Source organism: Triturus cristatus, chromosome 2_2 (assembly GCF_964204655.1).
Source record: "Triturus cristatus chromosome 2_2, aTriCri1.1, whole genome shotgun sequence".
NCBI classification, from domain to species: Eukaryota; Metazoa; Chordata; class Amphibia; order Caudata; family Salamandridae; genus Triturus; species Triturus cristatus.
Window position 1 is genome coordinate 373,038,301 of NC_140582.1, and position 12,813 is coordinate 373,051,113.

Sequence of the window (12,813 nt, forward strand, 5' to 3'; positions counted from 1 at the left end):
AGAGACAAGTGATTCGGCATCCCAGAACACAACACTCTCCACCCTCTCAGGGATCATGGTAGCAGATCATCCCTTTCATTCTCTTACTCGTACTTGTCCACTATAAATCAAACGGAGACACAAAGGAAGCTTACACTATTGACTGAGACTACTGCGCTTTAATATGCCATAACTGTGCCACAACTAGAAAACATATGCAGGTCACTAATATCATTAGCATAATTAGCAGACTATATACAATGAAAAGCTCTGTCATATTAGCTGACAGATTTCCCTAAACCCATCCCCACTAGTGATGCAAAGTGCTATAGATCTCATAGATTAGTGGCAAACCGCACACCTTGGCATAAAAAATGGGTGTTCTACACCCCAGCTGACACTGCCCTTTCATTTAGGACCTTTGCTCTGCCTGCAAGTCTCCACTCTCTGTGTTTTCAAAATGACACATCCCGAGTTATATGACAAAACATGTGTATTCCAAAACAGCAGCTGGGTTTCTCTATTATGTCTAGGTGCTAGTGTCTGACCACAGAGAATCAGAAGGAGCAATGTTGTTTGACCTTGCATGGATTGTTCCGACTAAATTCCAGAAAGAGAACAAAATACAAAAACATATGCTGACTATGGGGCCAATTAGGATGTTGGGCGGAAAGCTTCCGCCCGACACCGACTCGGAATCGAGACCGACCGATTTGCGGTCAGTGGGGACCATGTCAAGTATCACGTTTGATCTAAGGGGTCTCCTGCCCTCACCCTCCTATGGGGCACAGTGTCCCAACTACAGGGCTTTAGATATAGGCCACATCACGGTGGAGTGTGATCTACATCAACCCACTGAGTGGAAATCCTCTTGCCACAGTTTGGTAAGAGTGCAGTCCGCAGTTTATTTGTTTGTCTCGGTCCTGATGAATGCCACGGACCCAACTGGGCCATCTGGCAGAAACATGTCGACCCCATTGATAGCGGTGGGGGGACAATAATATCCGCATTACACCGATCATTTTGTTTTAACTACCATATAGATGCCAGCAATGTTAAAATTTAACTTGACATCTCTAATGGCTTTTTAACCTCACTATTTCCTTCCATGGGCCCCCACTTAGTTTAGAAGTGCATCCCTGTCGTCAAGTGTATGCCCGCCCTCTATCAAACCAAGTTTTTAGAGGGCGAGTTCTGGTCAATGATGAAGCATGACATCAGGTGGCGTGTCAGAGCAGTCCTTCACTTTTTGTGAGATGCCTGCACTCACAGATTATTCAGCACTAACACTAGCAACCCCACTGGGAGCGGCTTCATTGTGGTAAACAGTTTCTGTTGGAGGCTGCTGGTTCCCAGCACCCAGTGCCTTTGGGTTCCTCATCCCATATTCAGTCTGGATTTTGTGGTTACATGTCTTTGGAATGTACACATCATAGTCAAGTCTACCAAAAAGTTTAAGTCTGACATTTACAATAGCGTGAATAGACTGCCATTACATCTGTTTATATTGTTAGTTGAGCAAGTGTTTTGTTTTTATGAAGCATTGGTATTGACTGTTTGGCATGTGAGTGGTATTGTGGTTTTGCACTGTTATAGCTGACATTTCTTGTGAGCTTATTTAAAGAATGTTTGGCTAGGGTTTGTGCATCACAGTTACTAACGAGCACTATAAAGCTTCCATCAGCATATCCTAGTGCTATTTAAGAAAAAAATATATAGAAAATCTTCTCTCCTCTGGGATGGCAGATTCTAAACTAGGTATGGAGCTTACTTTCTGAACTAGTTTTAATAAAGTATAGTAGTAGGTCTCTCTCGTCTATATGAAATCTATTTATATTATAATTGTTTATTCTTTGTTATTCTCACGTTCCTGGCATGATTGCCTTGAGACATCATTTACTCACTTTTTTTGGTACGCTATGATATTACCTGGTCAACTGAGCCAGAGCATGCCAGGGAGAGAATATTGCTTTTGGGCCACAGAACTCTATTGCAGTTGATAGGCCATTAGTCAAGTCTGCTCTTGTATTCTTGGTGGACCGACTTACTTATTAATGGTTTTGCTAGGGAATTAGCTGCTTAAATATTAACAAAATCTAATATGCATATACATATTTTCAACACACATTCTTTATTGCACTAATTACCGCAGGGCATGAAATATGGAATGTCCCTTTCTTAATAAGAAAGAACAAATACGCAACTCACCATACACAAGGAAACTGTTATCGATGGAGATGAGACGTCAACAACTAATCATTCATATGAATTCCGAGATTGCTTAAAATAGGCTTTGTTCAAATTAATTGAGTAACAAATGGCTAGAAATCCACTAAAAGACTGAGTACCTTCAATCTCTTTTACATTTTAAAGGAATGCTCGGTGACCTCTGATAGATGCAGACAAGCAATCCTTGTAATGTTCTGTCTTGCATAACTGGTCCAAGATTTTCTTTTACTGCATTTTATGAAATCTGCATTTCAAAGAGATCATTTGATGGGTTCTTTGTATGAATGTGATCTACTTACAATCTATGCTTTATTCAATAATTTGAATATAAAGGAATTCGACTGCTATATCCACACTTGCTGCTGTAATTGCTCATGAGTATTCACAAGCGGCTGTCTCCTGGCTGCGTAAAACGGAACAAAAACAATCTGGACTTAATCTGAGCCGGTATCTGACAGGGGGGCTCAGCGGCACTCACTTTGGGGGACATTTTCCGAGAGCAAGAGAGGGAAAACCAAGCAAAGGGGAAAGAAAGAGAAAGACGAAAAGCTCGTCACAACGGAAGAAATCAAGGGGCAAACCGGCGATAATTATCGCTCTGCGCTCTTAGCGTGAGGATAATTATCGCCGGGTAACGTGGATTTTTATCGCTGAGATAGCGTGCTATTAGCAACACTTATCTCCTCAGCTATAAAGATCCTCACGCTAACTGCCTAACGTGAGATTATTGCTGGAACCCCAGCGATAATCTCACGTAGTGTGGCGTTAGCTTGCTGATAGGGACTCACAAACTTAGCCATGATATCCACCTTCCATAGGATATCATGGCTAAGTCAGTCCTGAAGCAGGCGTAAGGAAAGTAGCGATAACAGGGGTTATCGCTACTTTTCCTGACGCTATGCTTCATAGCGTGGGGCTTGATGATAAGCGACATTTCTCCTGTCATGTTAGGTCAGGAACTCCCACTTTGCATTTCATTAGAGATGCAAAGCTAGGCATTAGGAATCCCGACGCTAAAGCAAGGTTTCAAGCGTTAGCGTGGCCTTGCTAATTAGGCGATGAAATTATCGCTGCTTTTCGTCCGAAAACGGCCGCAAAATTGGCGATAATTTTTTATCGCCAGCTTGTAAATATGCCCCCTAGAACCTGCAAAAGTGAGACAAAGAGATAGGGAGGGTCTGGTGGTGGTTAAAGAGGCCTGAGGTGGATTCCACTCTGTGCTGCCTTGGTATTCAGGGCACTGACACTTAATATTGCCGGCCACTGGCACCTGAGCATAGGGCACCGACACTTGATCTTTTACAAATAAAGCACGGTGTTGAAGTAATGTAGGACACAAAACGTCATGCCACCAAGAAGGAGCACAAAACACAAAACAAAATAAACTAATTGGGAAATACACGAGAGAAGTAGTGGGGCCTAATTAGGACCCACTAAGGTACAGTAAGCCAACATAGTAACCCATGAAGCATCAAGCATAGGTACATATACAGCACTCAGTGGCAATCTGCATGCACGGCACACTAAATTACTATTTAGGAATACCGAACTATAGATGAACCACATGTGTTGATGATGTATTTAGGACCCGGCCTGGCAGCTCGGGCTGGACTGTTCCCATTGGGCACAGGGTCGAGACTGATTTGCATATGGCTGGGTCCAAACTGGAATGGCATGGTGAGCAAAAAAACGATGGATTTAGGCCCAGATCTCTGTACTGGGGTGAATGTATGACATTGTTCTGCATTCTGTCCATCATTAGTGCTTTATGCATTTAGCATGATGGCACAAATCCCCATGAGTGGGCTATATATATCAACTTATGTGTGGCTAGTCACAAATGCTCAAGTTCCCCTGTCATCATTCATCACACGATCATATCGGAAATGACAATCACACTAAATGCATGCAATAACCCACCCATGTGCATTCATGCAGAATAATAACAACCGTCTAAGAGAATCTGGATAGAAGCAGGGTTTGCCACCCCCACTTCTTTTTGCTCTGTCGCCCATGATACAACCATCCTTCACCTGTGGAAGAAAAATAAAGATAGGCTTTAAAATCTCCACGTTGCCCGTAACTGTTTCCATAACACGATACGTGCAAATCTGTTATGGTGAGTATGTTTCAAAATGAGACGCATGTCACTTCTGATGAATTAGGGTAGATTGGACAATGAGGATATGTGGCTTACCACTGAGAAAGAAAATGAGATAAAGGGTGTGGCTGCTCTCCTCGACACAAAGTACATTCGGTGATGTGCTCCGCATCAACTTTCAGTACAAAATACCATTTCCGCATAAAAATTGGTCAGCCCTGCTGTTTACTCTGCTTTGTGTGTCAGAACGCTGCTAACCATTACACAGATGCCCAAAGAAAAGATTGTGGCGAGGTAGAGTCAAACTCAGTGCTAGTAATGTGAATATCGAGAGATGACAGCTTTGTCCAAACTAAGGAGATGATTTAAATTTATTTCCTTACAAATGTGACTGATTCTCTTCTGCCTTATTACAAATGCCATAGGATATATAATGCCCTTGCAATAATGTGGACGAGACTTCCATCATATATTGTGATGATGTAACCCGTTGTTCAAACTCTAAACTGGGCCCTAAATGTAGTGAGATAGGTGAAGCGCTGAGATGACATGATGCTCAGGATATAAGTATCTTGCAGTGGTACCGGAAGATCCTGTGAACAAGGAAGCGATATACAGGGGGAGGCAAAAGATACATTTCTTAGGATCAGTTTTGGTCTTGTTCTTGGTCCTTTTTTGAACTGTCATGAAAATAATTTACATAAATATTGTAATTTAGTTCAGCTTCCCTAGAGCTTTAGAGTTAGGATACCGTCACACTGCAGTTTGCGATGGCTGTGGCCCAAGTGACAATAAACTTGCTGATATATGGCAGTTAAAGGGCGTGAAAACCCAAAAGGCCAGGAAGAATGAGGTGGGTGGTAGGCCTGTTCGAGGGCCAAGAGGCTCAGAAGGTTGGGAAGACAAACAACATCAGGTACTGGAAAAAGGACAAGGGAGAGAGCACTGGAAGCAAATAGTGGCGGTGGGCTGACTTGTTTAGGGGATTCGAGGAAGCGTAAAAAGGCAGTGGCGTAGCTAGCCCGCTGGCCGCCCATGGCGGTCCCCGCATTTGCCGCCCCGTGACGGCCGCAGTGAAGAGTGGGGGGGGCTGGCAAGTTTTCTCTGTTTGCTGCCCTGCAGCAAACGCATTGAGGAGCGGGGGTGGGGGTGCTTGCTATTGCTGCCCCAAGACGGCAGGTGAGGGCAGGGGGAGGCCACTGCCCCCAAAACTGATGCCGCCCGGGGCAGATCTCCCCCCGCACCCCTCATAGCTACGCCACTGTAAAAAATGACTATATCTCTTCCGCACCACAAAGGTGACAAGGATGTGTTTTGCAAGCCTTGGCCTGCTTCTTCATTACAACGATCCTCTTACACCCTTAATGAGTGTCCACGAGCATGTCATGTCTCGAGCGATCAGCAAACAAGGCGGGGTGCTTTTCCATTGAACTTAACAAAAGCTTGACTTGCTTTGCATCTTGCGCAACGTCCTCATTGGGTATGGCTGTTTAACTTTGTTCTGTTAATGGACCTGTAGGCCTTCCTTTTTTCTATTGCCCTAAGGCAAATGTGAAGTTAAACATCACAAGGCTGCCTACCTAAAAGGGTGGAAATACCTGGATTGTCCATACACATAAAAATATTTTATATACTACGATCGAAAACGTCCGTGTAAAAAGGACAACTATTCTGCATATTTCCAGGTAAAACAAACAAGTTTTATGTTTTTAGTTTGCTCCAGGGAGTACTTTAAAAGCAACATTACCCTTGTATCTGCTTTTGTTATAAGGCACTGAATATTATATCAATAGGTCGATAGTAATAGCGTATTATGCCTTGTGCATTTGAATTTGTTTTTCAATTTATTCTGCAGCATAATTAACTGAGCACATGTAACAGAAAAACATAATCCAATTGTTGATTAAAACAAAGGCACGGTTATTTAATTTCAATAGACTTACTGTCTTGTCAAAATTCTGTTTTTTCTGTAGTTGAACACGAGTGACCTCTTCAGAATTCCATTCAGTCCTACAGTATTTGAATTGGTTGAAGGTAAACCATTACAATGCCTAAGACACCTCATCACATCATGTAGTTTGGAGTCCTAAATGCATTACATTGTTGCTACCTAGAAAACAAATCCTCTTGATAGCTTGAAAGCTGGGACTTATATCCAAGACATGCCAAACAGCCCGTGATTTTAGTACTTCTAGGTTCAGATCAAGGAATAAAAATTTGCTCTAATCGAGGTGCAGAAGGGTCAACCTGCACCAGTTTCTTTATGTGTTTTTGAAACATGCATTGGCAAGGGCTTTGGCCTTTGTATAGTGTGTGGATACAAAAGAACATAGGGCCTTATTTACAAGGAATTATTAACGCGGTGCCGGAAGCCATTTGGGTGCTCTGTGCTGCATTAATTCCAAAGAAAAGGGATGCGTCATATCTACAACAATATGACTGATCCTTTTGCTCTCCCCTGCGCTGGTGCACAATTAGCTGCCATGCACAGAAGCAGGTGCCTGCTTCATTGGGATGATTGTTTTTGTACAGAAAGAGACGCCTTCCTGCACAAAAACAATCACAATGGGTGATTTCCTCTTCTTATGTATGCTGCAGAATGCAGCACGCATAGAAAGAGTAAAAAAAAGTGGAGGAATGAATACATTTCTCCTCACTGCACCTCCCACGCCTGCCTTGGGGAGGCGTAGCATTCTGATGGATTTCCAGGTTTACGATTTCTCGTAAATCTGGAAATGTGGCAGAAGCCATGGGTGTTGCTTGGGAACACCCACAGCAACACCCATGGAACGCCCCTTTCATGCAGTGATGCCTGAGAAGGGGCCATATTTACAAGGATACGAAAAGCCACACAGGGTGGCTTTACATGTCATTGTAACTATGGGGCAGTAGGCTGCACCACCGGTGCATCTCAAAACGTTATTTGTATCTATGCCCATAACATTCAGGTCCACAAGCAAATAGAGCAGACTTCTACAAGCACACATAAAAGTAGAAAATCACACCAGAAAACACAAATTATCACAGACCAAGAAACAGAGAGGCACCCATGCAGACAGATATACAAGGGACTAAAGACCATCAGTCATGCAGACATCCATGCACCTAAACAAACAGACGTGCAGCCATGTCACAATAATTTGTTCGTACGCATTAACCATGCAGTGGTATTTCCACGTATTCAATTTTAACATGTAGCTCCATGAGAAGAAACAAATGAGTCAGCTTACAGGAATTTTAAAGATGCGTTGGGGGTAGTGATTAGTGATAGTGCACAATACTATTAATAACGCCTCTGCATGTGAACTCAACTAACCGATGCTTGGGAAAGAATTATGGTATGGTCAACGCACTACTGCAGAGTGTACTTAAAAAGGAGGGAATTACTAAAGAAGAATAGGAGAGGCAAAGGCAATAGAACAGGCGGTAGGATGGGAAGAGGACAATAAAAAAATAAGATGACACAATGCAATGCCTTGCACTGCGTTGCATTACACTGTGTCGGCTAGGAATGGCATGGGTGGAGCAAATGCATTCCCATGCATCCAACCAAGTATTTTACCACCATCTCAGATTTACTAAAGTCAGTACACCTGGGTTTGTGCTTAAATGGTGCACCTATCTGAGGCTGGTGTAACAAGGATAAATATGTTTGCTCTTCATTACTACCTATTTCCTTGCATTCTGCAGAACATACAGAGAGAGGAAGGTATCCCTTCCTGTACAAAAAAATCCTGCCTTTGCATCATGGCACATGAGTGCCTGCATTGGTTCAAAGCTGCCTGCAGTGTGCCAGCTCTTGGAGAGAGCAGAAGTGTGCCATACCTTGGTAGATATGGCACATTTATATTCTCTCCTTTTCATGCAATGCAGTGCAGGAAATTGCCTCGCTGTGTCGCGCTGCATGAAAAGTTTCTAATTTTGGGCGTCAGTGTTCTTACCTGAGAATCAAAACTCATTCTTTCCAGGACATGTATTCATTTTATGCAGATTTGATGTTCTTGCATACTAATTCATTGAAGAGCGGGGACAGTGTTTTATCCAATCTGTGCTCGCTAATTTTTTCACTGTGTTCATGGCCATGCCATACATTGCATAAATAATAAAGGCTTAATCGTTTTACTTTTTTTTCTCATACACCTATTTCACCTCTTTCATTCTTTAGTTAAATAAGGTTATATTTTGAATTTGGATAAACTGGAATGCACGCATTGGAAATTATATTGTTATTAAAAAATAATTACAATAGGATAAGAAAATAACTAAAATAATGCAACTTTTAAGATGCTGTTCACTAATACATGCCTGTACCCACTTCGAGGGCTCATTCTGGACCTGGCTTTTGCTTCTAAAAATGAAATAGCTCAACTTAATGCTGATTAAACATGCATGGTCCGATCATACTGGCAAGTGTTAAGCTGATTAATACTCGCTGAGAATAGAAAATAGGCTTCATGTTAGTCTACTCTATCTAAGAGTTGAAGTAAGGTTAGGCAAAGTTATGAAAAATGGGCACTGTCTGAAGTTCAACCATGAAGAGGCAGCCCAGTATAGGTTAGGTAGGGTTTTTTCAATAGAATTGACAATGGAGGATATGTAAGTGCAGACAAGGTAATTGTAGGGCCATGGAAGAGTGGTTGGTGTTTGTACAGCCTGTATTTTAGGAGGTGACCTAATAAGGGGACAATGAAGGAATATTTTGCCTGTGAAGATGTCTATGATAGAAAAGGAAGTGTTGGTGCATAGTCAGAATGGATCCACAAGAAAGCTGACTTGGTTCAAGGCTTCTGTTATGTTATTGGATACTTAGTACAGCGCAACAACTCGCCCCCTGAGGGGTATCTCGGCGCTGGGGCAGCGGATAAGTCAAGAAGCAACCATTAGAACAGCCAGGTTTTAAGAAGTTTTATGAAACCTGATAACTCAGTTCAAGCCCTAATGAAGAAGGGAAGCTTGTTCCACTGGTATTTTGCAAGGTCCGAGAAGGCCAGTCCACCATACTTAGATGTATGAATATGCCGGGGACTAAGAAGAAGTTGACTTATTGATATAAGGTTTCTTCCAGGAAAGTAGGGGACAAGTTTGTCCTGTAGATATTTGGGTCCCTTGCCAAACAGAACTTTATACGTCAGGCAGAGGAGTTTGAATATGTCTCTTTTCTTTATGGGGAGACAATGAAGGGCTTTGAGCAGAGGCGCTGAGGGCGAGTTGAAGTATTTTGTACCACCTGCATTTTGAGTATAAGGGTGTTATTTGATGTTACCACAAGTGAATTTCCATAGTCTAGGTGACTGATTATAACAGCCTGGACAAGGGCCTTCCAACTGGTCAATGGAAGCCACTAGAAGATCTTCCTGAGAAGGCGCAATGTCCCAAAGCACATGCCGCAGGTGGATGTCACCTGATCTTTCATAGATACCTAGTTATCTAGTATGATACCTACATTTCTCACTGTATTTCTGGGAGAAGGAGCAGGACCAAGTTTGGCTGACCGCCATGTATCTGTCCAGTGTAGCTGTGCTTTGTCAAACAGTAGAATCTCTGTTTTGTTCCTATTTAGTTGAAGACAGTTCAGGGACATCCACGTAGCAATTGTTCTCATACAGGCAATAAAATGATGTTTAATATTCTCAGTGTCCTGCCCAAAAGAGACGACCAATTGGGTATAGCCTGCATAAGAGAGTATTTCAAAACCACAGAACTTAAAAAGCTGAGCTAGGGGAGCAATATAGAGGTTAAAAAGAGTAGGGCTAAAAGAGGAGCCCAGAGGAACTCCCTTGCCCAGGGATAGAGTCTTAGATTGAAAAGATCTAAGCGTGATGCTTTGAGCCCTGCCTTTAAGAAAGTCTATAAGCCAATTTAAGGCGGTGCTGTGGATCCCAATCTCATAGTGCTGTTGGATCAAGATGGAATGTGACCCGGTATCTTATGAAGAGCATTGTGACCCGGGCAGACAGATGCTGGTTTACAAATGTTTCTCTTTTCACATTTTGAAACAATAACTTCTAATAGGTGTGACTCAATGCATTGGGTTAAATATAATGTACCCTTATTTATTCTCATTTCAAAGCCCTAATCATATTTTACTTGACTTTTGTTTTGTAATACACATGATAATTATTGTGATGGCTCAGCTTGTCCTGTGACTCTTAGATCCCAGCTAGACCTTTTCGCTGGGCTTTGACTCAGCAATTCCAAAGTATGTGTTGGCTTGTTCTACTCTGTCTACAGTTAATGTAGTTTACAGAGACATCAACAGTACTCAGCAAAGGGCTTTTCATAGACAATGTAGTCAACCCACATAATAAAGAAAGGAACTTTCAGTGATCTCTATCCAAAAAATTTAACGACACAGAAAAATGGAGGCTTTAATAAGCACATCATGGAAAGCATTCTTAAGAGGTTTGTACTTCTAATCACTGAATACAAATCTCTTTATGTAGATGAACTCAGCTCTTTTTTAATACAAGATGCATTTACACACTGTACAGACACTACTGCTTTCTCAACACTCCCTTGATTGCAAACCTCGAGGTCAAACTACCTAAATAATGATTTACACAGAAAACATGTGCCACATTCAATATGAAGGAACTTTTCAATATAAAAGTAAGTCTTGTTACAATGTCAATGTGGTTACAAATTAAACCATATTCCACAACATGCATTGGTCTTGAACAAAAACGAATTGATTAATCAGAATATGTTAAAATGGACAAAAGGTTTACAGGAATGTGTGCTCAATGCAAGCTAGGCTACCATTAATCATAGGTACAGCATGCTTCAAATAGTGCCTGGTTCAAGTATGCTTGATAGGAAATGAGGATTACGAGGTCACTCAATTAAAGTCCAACCATTTGCATGGGTGTTAACTCAGTTATTTATTAATTGCTATTTTCTTAGCATTTTTCAATTTATGAAGTGATTGTTTTTCTAGATTTCTTAATTAGTATATTGAGACCTATTCTTTAGTTTGTCTAAATCAACATAAACTACTTTATAATAAACATCAGGCACATTATCTTGTGAAAGTTGTAGAATAAATGGCAATGGCACTTTCACGTTTTGTCGAGATGTTTATATTTAATAATTCACCTGGTACGTCAATACTATTGCTTGTCTAATCTTCAAGACGAAATTGTATTTGATTGTCCTTAAATCTTTGACACACAGTTCATGTGGTGGAGCTGTCATAATATTAGCTTTGTATCTGTTATGTTTGATCGAAAAGTACTTTCTGAATTTTAATTTATGTGCAAATTTGAAGAGGAAAATGTTGAGATCAAGGGGCTGATTACGATGGTGGCGAGACCCCCACCGACAGGCTGTTGTGGCAGTCTCACCACCATTGGAACCACCTTCACCACCCGCCACATTAGGATGTGGGGCGTGTGATGACAGTCGGAAACGCTGACCAACACGCATGCGACGGGTTCCATGAGCCCGCCAGTGCGGCGGAGGGCCTCGCAACCCCTGCAATGCCATAAGGATTGCCATAGGGATTACGATGTCCCCCCACCATCCTTTTCCTGGGGGTTCACCCGCTATGGAAAGGCTGGTGGAAAGGGACATTCGGGGCCCATAGAGGCCTCCCTCCTCTCCACCCTGGCCCTCTGATGTGCCCCCCTACAGGTTCCTGCACCCTGTAGCAGGCACCGCATGGTGTCTGCCACGTAGTGCAGGGATATGTCAAATGACCCCTTTTTGTATTTCGACGTGTGCTGCGGCCAGCAGCACCCGCGTCTATACAAAAGATAGGCATCGCGACGACCACCATAATGCCTATGTCAGGACCCGCAACAGTCTGCCAGGCAGTCCCGATTTCCAATAGAGTGTCTGCCTGCCATCATAATCAGCCCCTAAGTTTGGCGACGTTTTGTTGTATGACATAAGACATACCTTTATTTAATTCAGTGGTTCCAAAATCACATACTACTCTAGAATGTATATGGTATGGTAAATAATTATTTGCTGATCCGTTGTTTTCCTCTATATCTTGCTGTAGTCATTTTCCCTATTTTGACTTTTTTTGTACCTGGTTGCTCCATACATTGTATATTTAGAGATGCCATTTCTCTTTCATGACAGTTGAAATATACTTGAGTTTTGCTAAATAAAAGTGGCCTCTCAAACAACACTGGAAGAATAGCTGCTGGATTCACTATCTGTAATGCTGGTGCCTGTGTCAGAGCTGATACTGATACATTGTTTAGAGCCCCTGCAAAACTTTTCCAATTGCTTTCTCCTAATTTCTTTCAAATGCTCCATATCATCTTTTTAGCAAGCACAATTCAACCTCTTTTCAATCTCTTTCTCCTCTTTGAAACTTGATTTTCTTTTCACAGTATTCCTCTTGGAAATGGCTCATAACTACAACTTCATATTTTTTCTCGGTCAAATGTTCCACATTTTGGGGCAGATTCGTTAATTATTCACACAACGCAGCAAGGCACCTTGCTACGCTGCATGAAAGGTAAAGGCAGGAATGTGCCATATTTAATTTC